The sequence below is a fragment of the Pan troglodytes genome, chromosome 1 (assembly GCF_028858775.2).
Source record: "Pan troglodytes isolate AG18354 chromosome 1, NHGRI_mPanTro3-v2.0_pri, whole genome shotgun sequence".
In the NCBI taxonomy this organism is placed as follows: domain Eukaryota; kingdom Metazoa; phylum Chordata; class Mammalia; order Primates; family Hominidae; genus Pan; species Pan troglodytes.
In genome coordinates this window covers 181830696-181843134 of record NC_072398.2, presented here as the reverse complement: position 1 = coordinate 181843134, position 12439 = coordinate 181830696, and the positions used below count along the sequence as shown (strand labels likewise).

The 12439-nt window shown below is 39.5% G+C and overlaps 1 protein-coding gene and 1 pseudogene across 12 annotated transcripts in view; one reads left to right on the top strand and one right to left on the bottom strand.

Moving 5' to 3' along the window:
• AGBL4 (AGBL carboxypeptidase 4) overlaps positions 1-12439 on the bottom strand; it is a 1457272-nt gene that overhangs the window by 615977 nt on the left and 828856 nt on the right. The gene's annotated exons all lie outside the window — the stretch shown is intronic.
• Positions 11058-11171, top strand: LOC112207591 (small nucleolar RNA U13; annotated as a pseudogene).

Here is a 12439-nt window from a genome sequence, read left to right as displayed (position 1 = left end):
AATCTAGGCCTGAAGCCCTCAAGATATGTAAAATTGCCTAGGGGCAAAGAACTAGCAAATTCAGAAGCCAGGCCCTTCTCCAGGTTCAACATCTCTGGCTTCTTCACCTTCATATTCACACCTTTCTTCCATCAGGCTTCCCTGCCCCAGGAAAACAACCCAATCTTTTTAAGACAGTGTATTCACAACTGTACTCATTGTGCCAGGACAGGCCAGCACAGAAGAATATGGCCTTTCAACTTGCACAGATTTCCAGAAGAAGATATTTTGTCATCTAAAAATGCTGCCAAGGTTCCAGGTACATGATTGGTGAGGAACCAGGCCAGTTGACAAAGTATTTGACAAAATTCCAATTGCTGGTGATTCTCAAGTTACAGGAGATAAGGACTTCTTGGATGTGCCCATTGGCCTGCATGCAGTATAATTGAAATAGAATGTGCAGGTGCTGTCAGGGTAATATGACATGTATCCAGATCTTTTTCCTTTTCTTTTATTTTTAGGCTTAAAGTCTAGTCCTCTTTCTTTGGCAGTTTTTGGAGCCATGTGACTGGCACAACTCTGGCAAATACTATAAATGCAATGGGATTGTGATGAAGGGAAAATTGCCATCATGCAAAACTAGAATTAAATATCTGTACTCCTTCTTGGGGCTTTTAAAGGTGGGTGCCATTTCTTAGCATTAAGAAACTGCTTTAATTACTGAGATATAAAATCAAGAGGGAAACTCAGTTTTAATGGAATTTATATTTAAACACAACAGGAATGAGCAGGAACATTAATTGGTACTAAAAAAAGAAGATATTATTAATTTCACCCTACTTTGAGTTATATTCAGTGTAACAAACATTGCAAATACAATGTAAATTGTATTTCTTAAGTGTAAATATCCTTAAATATAAATATTGTGAATTCAAATGAATTAGAGACTGAAAAGTAATATTTTATGCATTCATTCATTCATTTATTTATTTATTCAAAAAATATTTATTGACCATGGACTCTGGAACCAAAGTCTAGGTGTAAATCAGGTATCTGCCACTTAATACCCCTATTCTATTATTTTAAATCACTATCATTATTGCTAACACATGTCAGGCCCTATTCTAAAAACTAAATACTAAATGAGAATCTGAGTATGCTCTGGAGGACCCCAGAGGAGAAGACATGGTGCTTATCCTTGCAGAACTTGAGGTGACACCCTTGTAAATTGTCCCTTTATTAAATTATCCTCAAATTCCTGCCAAGACTCTGACATAAGACATAAGGATAGAATATATAAGAAAACTGAAGAGGCTAGATATAAGAAAACTGAAGAGGCTAGTGTGGCTGGAGTTTATGAGAAATAAGAAGGGAAAGAAAGATAAAGTTGGAGAGACAGGCAGAGATCAAATTATGCACAGCCTTATAGATTACGGTAACAAGTTTGAATGTTACTTTAAGTATAATAAGAAGTCACTGGAAACAGAGAAATAAGGAGTAGTATCTGCATCAGAATGTAACACGATGACTATGAAAACTGTGCAGCTTCTAATTATTTGAGGGCTATAGAACACTACAAAGACTAAATTTTCTGCTGGCTTTATAAAGTCAGAAAAGTTGATGTCTTAAAAAAGGGTTCCCCAACCTGTGGGTCATGGACCAGTACCTGTTTGTGCCTGGGCTACTAGGAACTGAGCCACACAGCACGAGGTGGTGGTGGCATGGGAGTGAGCACGACTCCCTGAGCTCCACCTCCTGTCAGATCAGCAGCAGCATCAGATTCTCATAGGAGTGAGAACCCTATTGTCAACTGTGCATGTGAGGGATCTAGGTTGCACGCTTCTTATTGAGAATCTAATGAATGCCTGATGATCTGAATTGGAACAGTTTAATCATAAAACCATCTCCCCGCTCTCCCACCTCCTGTTTCTGGTCCATGGAAAAATCGTATTCCACAAAACCAGTCTCTGGTGCCAAAAAGGTTGGAGACTGCCATCTTGAAATATCCCACCTGTAAACATTTCCTGTCTCCCTCCCCCTCACTGTCCTCCTTCTCAAAAAAAAAACTCAACATATAGAGAAGAATGGCAGGATTTGGACTAATGCATATTAGGCTTCCAATCCTGGCTCTGCCACTCACTAGCTGAGTGACTTTGGATAACTTATTACAAATCTTTGAGCCTTACTTTCTGCATATATAAAATGAAATAAGATTAATAACACCTGCCCTCATGAGAGTACTAGGAGAATGACTTAAGTGGGAGCAAAGAAGCTAGCATAGCATTTGGCACATAAATGCTCAATAAATATCATTTTCTTTCCCTTCTTTTCTCCTATGTCTATGTCTATAATAGTGTTAGGGCCATGACATTTAGTATTAAATAATATCCCTGGACAGTAATCATAAAACTTTGTATTACAGATGCTAGTCCTATAATCTAAGGAATATCAAAATATCATTGAGAATAGAAACTTAAATTAATAATAAAAAGGCATAATAAATAATTATAACAAAAAGTTTTATAATTCATATATTATTTTCTATTCCTTTCTTCATTTTCTTCTCAAAATACCCTTGTACAATGGGCAAGTCAGATATTATTCCCATTTTATAGGTGAAGGAACAGACTTGGAGATATTCCAATACTTACATATGTTCACTCAATCTGCAAGGGATAGAAAAATAAACAGAATCTAGGTATTTTAATTCCTTTACAAGGATTAATTCCACTTCATTACTAACAGACTGGGAATATACATTAAATGGGAAATGTTGCTCCCCCTGAGACCTGCTGTTGCCCTCAGGACAAGCCATCAAAGTAGTCTGTGATACATGCCTACTCCCACCTCCCAATACTTTATCTATAGCCTTATCTCTCCCCATGTCCTATTCATTAATTTAAGGAGAAGCCATACTGAACTTGTTGCTTGTTTTTCCTGGAACACATCAAACTGTTAGTTCTGGGCACATACTGCTGCCTTTGCCCAGAATGGCCTTCCTGCTCCTGAACAGCTAGGTAACATCTCTTCATGAATATTTCGAGAGTTAACTCAAGGGTTGCTGCAGCTAGGAGGGTCTTCTTGATACCCCATGTAAAATGGCTACCTCATCTTCAGTGTCCCTAAGCACAGCCTTGTAACAAATAATTGTATCTTGCATTTGGTGTAATTCTGTCTATTCTGTCTATCTCTGCATCAGTTGCATTTGGTAAAAATGTGTCTTCTGCTTCTGGACTGTGAGTTCCGTGAGGGCAGGGAATGTGCCATGCTTTTAACATTCTTCTTGTCCAGACAGGGTCTGGCATGGAACAGGTGCTCAAGGAATATTTCATAATACAATGAATGAATTAATTTCCCTAGGGTCCTTTAAGTTTGATCCAGAAGACTTATACATAAATAGAAAACAGTAACTCACAGATCTCCTCAGGAAGGAGTCAGTCCAAACCATCTACATACATTAAAGCATGGAGAACAAAGTGGAAAAACAAAAACAAAGATGTAGAAGTCAACAATGACTGGAATTACTGCTCTTTGAGGAACAGCTCTAACATATCATTTTCGCAGCAGTGACTCTCACCATTTTATCTCCATATGCCATTTTTCAATCCAGACTGAGCTGGTTCTCTAGTGTAAAATAGCCCCAATGCTATTGAGAATGGTTCTGTCAATGAAAAAGCAAGACCATTCGCAGTGAAATGCATTTTACCAGGCCTATGCACATATTTCAACAGAGATTGTCTCATAAGTTCTCTGAACCTTGGTTTTCCTATCTGTAAGGTATGGATTATATCCTGTCTTAGCGCCTATACTAGCAAGGCTAATTCATGACATGAGGCAGCTAGTGTAAAAATGCTCCAAGCACTGTTAACTTGCTCTATCCTAGAACCTGTGGAAAGAATATCAGAAAAAAAGTTTGAGCCAATGTGTTGCTGGCTGATGATGGCTATCAGTGGTCGCCAGGTACTATGTTAGAACTCTGCAAAAGACAGAAGAGATGGCCTGAGGGGCTATGTTGGAGGACTCTAGGGTGACTGAGTGAGCCCATCATTGAGGAAGCTTCATAAAGTGGGTAATATGGGGTTAGGATCAGAGGTTGCTCTTCTGTATTCCAGCACCGAACACAAAATAGACATTTCATAATTTTAAAAGGAAGGAAAGGAAATGGAGGGGAGGGGAGTCATGCTTAAAGGCCCAGCTCACTTCTGTGCAATCCTATTCAGTTTACCTAATCTACACACACACACACACACACACACACACACACTCAAACACAAATACACATCTGCTGCTCCCTCAGACCTAAGCTGGGTGCTAGTGACCCTGATATGAATGAGACATAGTCCTTACTTCAAGGACTAAACTGAGACAGACCCAGAAATACACAATGATAATTTGATGATAAATGCTGTGAAAGAGAAATTCAGGAGAAAGGGACACAGACTGAGCAGGGATTGACTAACTCTACCTGCAGGGTCCTGGAAGACTTCCCAGAGAGGAAGACACGTAGTTAGGTTAGGCTCTGAAGGAAGAGTAAGAGTTTCCAGGCAGAGTGGCCAAGAGAGGATTCTAGGCTGAGGTCACATTGAAAGCAAAGGCAATGGGGTTGGTGGTGGTGGTAACACAATCAGACATTATTGGGAAGCCTAAGGGTTAGTGTCTAATGGCAGAACAGAAGATGTGGGAGAGAAAGTTGCCGGAGCTAAGGTAAGAAAGACAGGATGGGGTCAGTCCAGCCTTACCCCGGATCAGGCATAAAATGTGTTCTAGGAAAGGGAAACAATAGCAGCAAAAATGACCGGAATCCAGGATTTGACTAGAGGAACTATTTTTAGAAAATCATAGATTGAAAAAGTAAGGGAGGAAAGGATAGGATTTAAAATTTGAGACAAGCAACTTCTTATGGCTTTTTTTCCTTTTATTTGTCTAATCTCACATCATTCTCTACTCACCACTCTTGCCACCTAACCCTATCCCATGGCTCTGCTACATATATTAAAGATAATTAATAAGACTGCCTGGTTTTTAATCCCACCTCTATCATTTATTAGTTTGTTGAACTTGAAAAGTTTCCCAACATTTCTTACCCTCAGTTTTTAGAGCCACCAATGAGTATCCATTGTATGGAATGCTATGTGCTTTAATAATTTCTATTGATCATTTTGTATGTGTCAGGTCCCATTCCAAGTATTTTTGTGTATTATTTCATTTATTTCCAGACAATTGTTTTAATGTAGGTAGTATTTGTGTCCCTATTTTATAGATGAAGAAAGCAAAACACAGTTTGAGAATTTGGTCTCAGGTAACACAGCTATAGGTAGAAGACAGGGTTGGAATCCAGGCATTTTGATGAAAAAGCCTGTGTTTCCAACCACAGTGAGTAAGAACCTCGACTTCACATGCCTAAGGTTCTTCAAAAAACTAAAAATAGAGCTATCATAAGATCCAGCAATCCCACTGCTGGGTATATACCCAAAAGAAAGGAAATAAGTGTATCAAAGAGATACCTGCACTCTCATGTTTGCTGCAGCACTGTTCACAATAGCCAAGATTTGGAAGCAACCTGAATGTTCATCAATACATGAATGGATCAAGAAAATGTGGTGCTTATACATAATGGAGTACTACTGTTCAGCAATAAAAAAGAATGAGATCTTGTCATTTGCAACGACATGGATGGAATTCGAGGCCATTAGCTTAAGTGAAATAAGTCAGGCATAGAAAGACAAACATCACATATACTCACTTATTTGTGGGATCTAAAAATCCAAACAATTGAACTCATGGAGATAGAGTTATCAGAAGATGGGAAGAGTAGTGGGGGTTGGGGGACTGGTTAGGGAGGAGGTAGGGACAGTCAATGGGTACAAAAAACAAATTGAATAAGACCTAGTACTGGATAATGCAACAAGGTGACTATAGTCAATAATAATTTAATTGTACATTTAAAAATAACCAAAAGATTATAACTGTATTGTTTGTAACACCAAGGATAAATGCTTGAGGGGATGGATACCCAATTTCCCATGATGTGGTTATTATGCATTGCATGCTTGTACCAAAATATCTCATATACCCCATAAATATATATACCTACTAGATATCTACAAAAATTAAAAATAAAAAAATTAAAACCATAAAAAATAAAAAGGTATCTAGCATTGTGGGGAATCACAGAATCCATGTGTCTGTGTGGTGTGATGAAACACAGAACTCTAATGAATGAGTGAGGGAACGAATGAAAAAATGTTGGTTGAAACGGAAAACACCTAGCTGAGAGAAAAACTCTTCTTCCCCAGGTAGCTAGCCAGGAGAATGAAGAGTTGGTAGCTATAAAGTGGGATGGTGGTGGTGACTGTCTCATTTCATCAGATATACTTGTCATACATGCACCATTGTCCTGAGCCCATGAATAAAACACTGAGAAGTGCCCCAGACACCCTCCAAGGAGCATGATGGGGCCTCAGGGGCCACACCAGGCTCCCTGTGTAGCCCTATGATTGGGCTTCAGAAAGTACCTGTTGCCATTCTTCTGCCTCATCCATCATCATTACAGCCAACCCAAACATCTGATTATGAAGGCACAGCCTGGTAGCAGTGAGCAGCCAGGGAGCACAATGCCTCCAAGCCAGAAGTAAAAGGACTGGGCATGGAGGAAATCATAATTCATCAGCTTCAGAAAACTCAGAATGCTGAAGGCAGCACAAAGCTAATGCTTCTGACCTTATAGAGAAGCAGAAAAGCCAAGGGAGCAGGCTCAGTGAGGGAGGCGACACAGGAGATGGAGCAGGAGATAGGTTTTTCTGTCCACAGATGTCTGCAAGGTGGTGGGGTGGGGGAGGAGACATCACAGAAATATCTGCTAGTCTTAATCATTCTGCAGAATGACATCTGAAAATCCATGCCCTGGAGACTCTGGGGTAGGACACAATTGCCTGAACTGTCAGACAGTTTAAATGACTGTCCCGAAATCATACAAATAGAAATAGAAAGGCAGATTTAAACCCAGAGCTCTGTGACTCCAAAGTCTATGCTCTTTCTCTTCTACCACACTGCCCTATGATTACACAGGAGTGTACTCTAAGATGTGTGTGCCCAATTTCACACCACTGCTGCATGTCAGGTTGAGAGAGAGAGAGAACAAGCTAGCAAGTTGCCACTAGCTAGATCTTATCTACTCCAAATTTCCTATTCTCATCCCCATTTTATACTGATCCAGGCAGAAGCAGTAATGTGACCAAGGTCACACAGTAGCTAGTATAAAGGTCTCTGAATTTCCACATACCTCGTAAGAGGAGAAAAGTTGCCACCTCCAGGTTTCCAGTGAAAACTATACTTTCCAGGCCAGCTAAGAGTTTGAAGGTCATTTACCAAGATGCTTCACACGCATGCTTGTTTACTTAAAAAAAGGAAAGAAGCCTAATTATAGCCCACTGAGAAATAAGATGTTGATGTATAAATGAAATTATGAAAAAAACAGCTAATGGCATGCTTGGGAAGAGCCTATAGGCTTGAAGGATGGATAGTGCTTCAAGCAGGGAAGGAGAGGGGGGTGACAAAGCCCTGTGGCCAGGTCTTAGGCTGGGGGAGAGGAGTCTCAAGTCATGCAAGTTGCTTCCAGTATCTCCCTATGCACTATCCTGTCTGTGTCCAAAGCAGGGATCTTTCTGCATCCTCAGAGGGTACCTGCAAACCAAAAGGCAGTGAGATACAATGCAAAGAACTTGGGTAACAAAATCACATGGGCTTGGCTTTGCAACTTATCAACTGAGTGGCCGTGGGTAAATCACCTCACTTCTCTGAGCCTTGATTTCTTCATATCATCAATGGAGATAATACTTTGTAGGACTATAGTACAATTAAAGGAAACATACATAAAGTATTTAGCATGTTCCTCGAATACATTAGGTATTAATAAACTTTATTACACTGATTAGTGTCATTATTATTACTATCTATCCCTCATAATGTGAGGAGCATGTCACTGGGTTTCCAGTGGTTTCCATGGTAGTCTCCAGGATTTGGCTATTTTCTGTTAAAAGGACATGGCTTTTCTTTAAAAACAGTGGGAATTGCATGTTTCTCTGAAGTAAAAATGTTCAGCTCCCACTCAACACCCTACCTACCTATTGTGGGTATAATTCTGAGGGGGAGGTGGGAATTATTTCTTTGAAACTTATCACTGAGCCAGAACTGAAACTGCTGAGCCAGGCGCAGTAGTGCCTTCTGACTGTGGTAAGTGGGGCCCCTCCCAGACTTTGGAGTGTCTTTTGAAAAATGTCTATGTCCTTCTTTAGTACCTGGGCTGGCTGTGCAGTCCAAGCAGGATGTCCTGAGCCCTGGTTCCTCTGGGTCCTGGTCACTAGACGTGCCTAACTTGAAATTTTCTCAGTCCTCTTCCAGTGCTCGAGATCAACCAGGACTAGCAGTGACAATTGGGCAGGGCATATCTCAGCCCTCCTTTCTCATTCTCAGGGTGTTCGCAATCTTTCTAGTTCCCCAGATGTAGAGACAATCAGATGCTCTGAGAAGGCCCAGAACTTATGGTTATGGGCTTGTCCCATGTCCCAGTTCCAGGATAAGATAGATGCCTGGGTAAGCAGATCACTTCTGTGTATTTCCTTCATGGAATCATACAAGATTGGGCCACCAGAATGGTGCCAACATACTGAATTTGGGTGACTCTCATTTATCTTGGACACAGGAAGAGTCTAGAGCTCTGAGATACTGATAGTCCACCACTGACCTCTGGACTTGAGCTATGTATGGACCCAGGCATTGGCTCTTGCCCATCTATGTTCTAATCAAGGTGCTGTCTCCAGGTTTATAGCAACTGAAGATAGCATGGGTGGCAGCAGGCATCCTTAACCCTGTATCCTCTTCTGCTAAGTAGTTACCAGTCTCTTTACAGTGCTAAGATGTTCTCCAGAAGTAGCTGTCCCTATCATGAGATATCTATCTTCTTTGAAGTCTTTCAAAATTGTTACTCTGTATCTCCAATAAGCCTTTCTCATTGTCTCCAATCCAAGTGTGAATGTTGTGGTCTCTTGGGCCATTAATGAGGTGTGCCATTTGAGAACACACTTTCCTTGCACAAACAGAACAGTTTCTCTCTGTATCTGGGCTCCTTGCTTATTCTTCCTGCTGATGGTGGTATGTGAAAGGCAGTTAACATTGTGCAGTGAACTCTGACAGAGTACATTCTAGGAATGTAGGGACTACAACCTAAAGCTAGAATTCAAGATAAAACATTGTTGGAAGATGTGTTAATCTACGTTTATGCTATACAATTCCTAATGGTACATTTAACATAACCAGCAAATAAATTATTTATTCACATTTTTCTGTATACTTAAGATGAGCCCTGCATTTGTGTACATCATTAAAAACCAGTATTTGTAGGGGTACCATGAATGCTGAAGCATCACGAGTAATGATGTAACCAGTGTTAAGTAAATAGTATTAGGAAACTGCTGAGGCAAGAAGATCTATATTGTTTCATTACAAATTTGTCCCAAAAAGCCATGCATTGTGCATAATAACAGTAGTGCTAGCTTTTTCTGCATGTGGGAGATATAAAATTGTCTCCAGAAACTATGCATTTGACAACAAAGAATATGAAAAGATGGCTCCGGATACTTCACATGCACTCATTGAACAATAAACAAATACCTAAGTATCTTCTCTACACATTATTCTACATCTTCATCTAAATTCATGGACCTCACATCAGGTCTATAAATTTTGTAATACAATTTTTAATCAAACTGTTTATATAGACATAGGCATCACAAAAAATCTTTGCCTGGAGCCCTGCACGCCTTAGGCGTGGCCTTGGTGAGATCAGTGTAAAACATGTCTAGCTAGTGACTTAACTATGGAATCTTGTCACCAGAGACAGGATAAAGGAAAATATCTGAGGACTGCTTGGTACATTGTCGTTCCTCCCTTACAACTGAAGGGTCACTACAAGTCGCACCTATGCACCTACAGGTATATCATAATCAGCCATTAAAAATAAAGTTTCAAGGCAATCTTTCACAATTTGTACACATTCTCACAATATAATATTACAAGTGAGCAGCAGAATTTTATATATATTCTAACATTCTACTATGTAAATGGAAAAAGCATAGAAAAAAAGACAAAGGAAATAGGATACGATATTGAGTTGTCTTTAAGAGGAGAAATCTGAGGGGATTTTGCTGTTTCATGTGTACTTTTCACTACTTTCAAAATTTGCTACAATAAAATGTACTATTTTCACTTTTATTTTTCAGTTCACTGAATTTCTTTCAACATGCCTCTCTCACTACTCTGCACATGATGTTTCCTTTTGCCTATATACTCATTCTCCCCAACTACTTACTTTCATTTGGCTAAATCCTATTTATCTTTGAGATTCCATCAGCAACATCACTTCCTCCAGGCACCCTTCTCGGATCCCTCAAAGCTGCATTAAGTGTTCTTCCAATGAGCTTCCACGTTATCCTATAGATTCTTATCATTCTACATGTAACTGAAAGTTTGTTTGCCTCTTTCCTATCAGTTCTACACTCCAGTGATGTCCATTACTGTGCTTGGCAAATAATGAATACTGAGAAATATTTCTGAAATTAATAGATTAATGAAAATTAAAATACAATTTAAAACTCTCTTTAAAAATATATACATGTAGGCCGGGCGCGGTGGCTCACGCCTGTAATCCCAGCACTTTGGGAGGCCGAGGAGGGTGGATCACGAAGTCAGGAGATCGAGACCATCCTGGCTAACACGGTGAAACCTCGTCTCTACTAAAAATACAAAAATATTAGCCAGGCGTGGCAGTGTATGCCTGTAGTCCCAGCTGCTGTGAAGGCTGAGGCAGGAGAGTGGCGTGAACCTGGGAGGCGAAGCTTGCAGTGAGCCAAGATCGTGCCACTGCACTCCAGCCTAGGTGACAGAGCAAGACTCCGTCTCAAAAAAAAAAAAAAAAGAATACATATATATATATATAGGTATACACACACACATACACATAAACAAAACCTAGGAGATTCAGGGAAGTTTTTGTCACCATTATTTGTTTAAGTTTTCCAATGATAGTTTAAAAAATTTGTTAAGCATGATGATTAACTTTTCACAATAATGCAATAATGTGTGAGCTGTGCCTCTCTCAAACTTTATTATGATGTTGGCCCATTACCCATCTGATGTGAAGAAAAAAACTGTCATTGCGTGCTTCAGTAAATAAAAAGAGAATCTGTGGAATTGTTGACAGTTACAAAAAAAAAAAAAAAACCTGGTAATTCTTTGGGGCAGTGTTGAGCAAATAAGTTCCTAAGAACACTAATTCCATAAGATATTCTGGCGAAAAAAGACAGAGAGAGGGTCTATAATCAAATAACTTCAGGAAATACTGTATGCACTGGTCCCCTCTGAAGAATTACAACGTGTAGTAGCATATTTCAGTGTTGTAAAAAGTCCTGCTGTAAAGAATATGGTTAATTTATTTTTAATCCAGTACTTCTCAAATGTATTTAAATATGAATCCTTCCCCCTTTATGTAATACCTATTAACATCTATTTCCCAGAACATTTTTGGAAATGCTGGGTTTCAGAGATAAAGGCTTCCAGAGGAAGGAATTTTCTGGCTCACAGTGAAGGCAACAAATAGGAAAAATACTGGAAAGAGAGACAATAAGACTTAAAAAAAAAACTAATAAAATGTAACATTTATTGACCACTTACTATACAGCATATAGTATGTCAAGTATCTTACATATACTAGCTTAAGTTTTATAATAAATTTAAAAAGTAGAAACTATCATTCCCACTTAATGAAAAGTAAATTAAAATTCAAAGGGATTAAGTATGCTGTAGACAGCACCATGTCTGTCTGGGTTACTTCACACACTTCCTCTAACCACTATGCTATGAGCACTGAGCCACACAAACCCTCCTTTCCCTGGTGGAATAGGTGACTGAATGGAAGCACTCCCTTCTTGTATTTATTTTCCCTTCTCTTCCCTTCTTTTCTCCCTTTTCTTCCTTCTTTAAACATCCTGAGTGTTCACTCTGTCAGTCACGTGTAGAACCTGTGGTTTCAGAGATGAATAAGAAATGATCCCTATTCTAAAAAAGCATCCAGTCTCGCCCACCAAGTTAGTAATCTTCCAAGCCCTGGGATAGACAAACAGGTGGATAAGAGGAAAGATGACCCTGTGAGTTGCATCAAAAGCATCTGAAAGGCTGCTGAGGTAAAGATGACAACCCCACCTAGGGATTCTTCCCACACATTTCTGGGGCTAGAGCCTTAGAAGAGGTATTTAGCAGATGGGGTGAAAATGTTCATGCACAAATCACCAAATTAATGCAGTTTTCATTAACTAGATTTATTAGTGAACTTGGGGCAAGCATACCTGTCCCTTATTTCAAATATTCTCTGGAGTTCTGGGAGATGAACAATATGCCAATCTGGCCA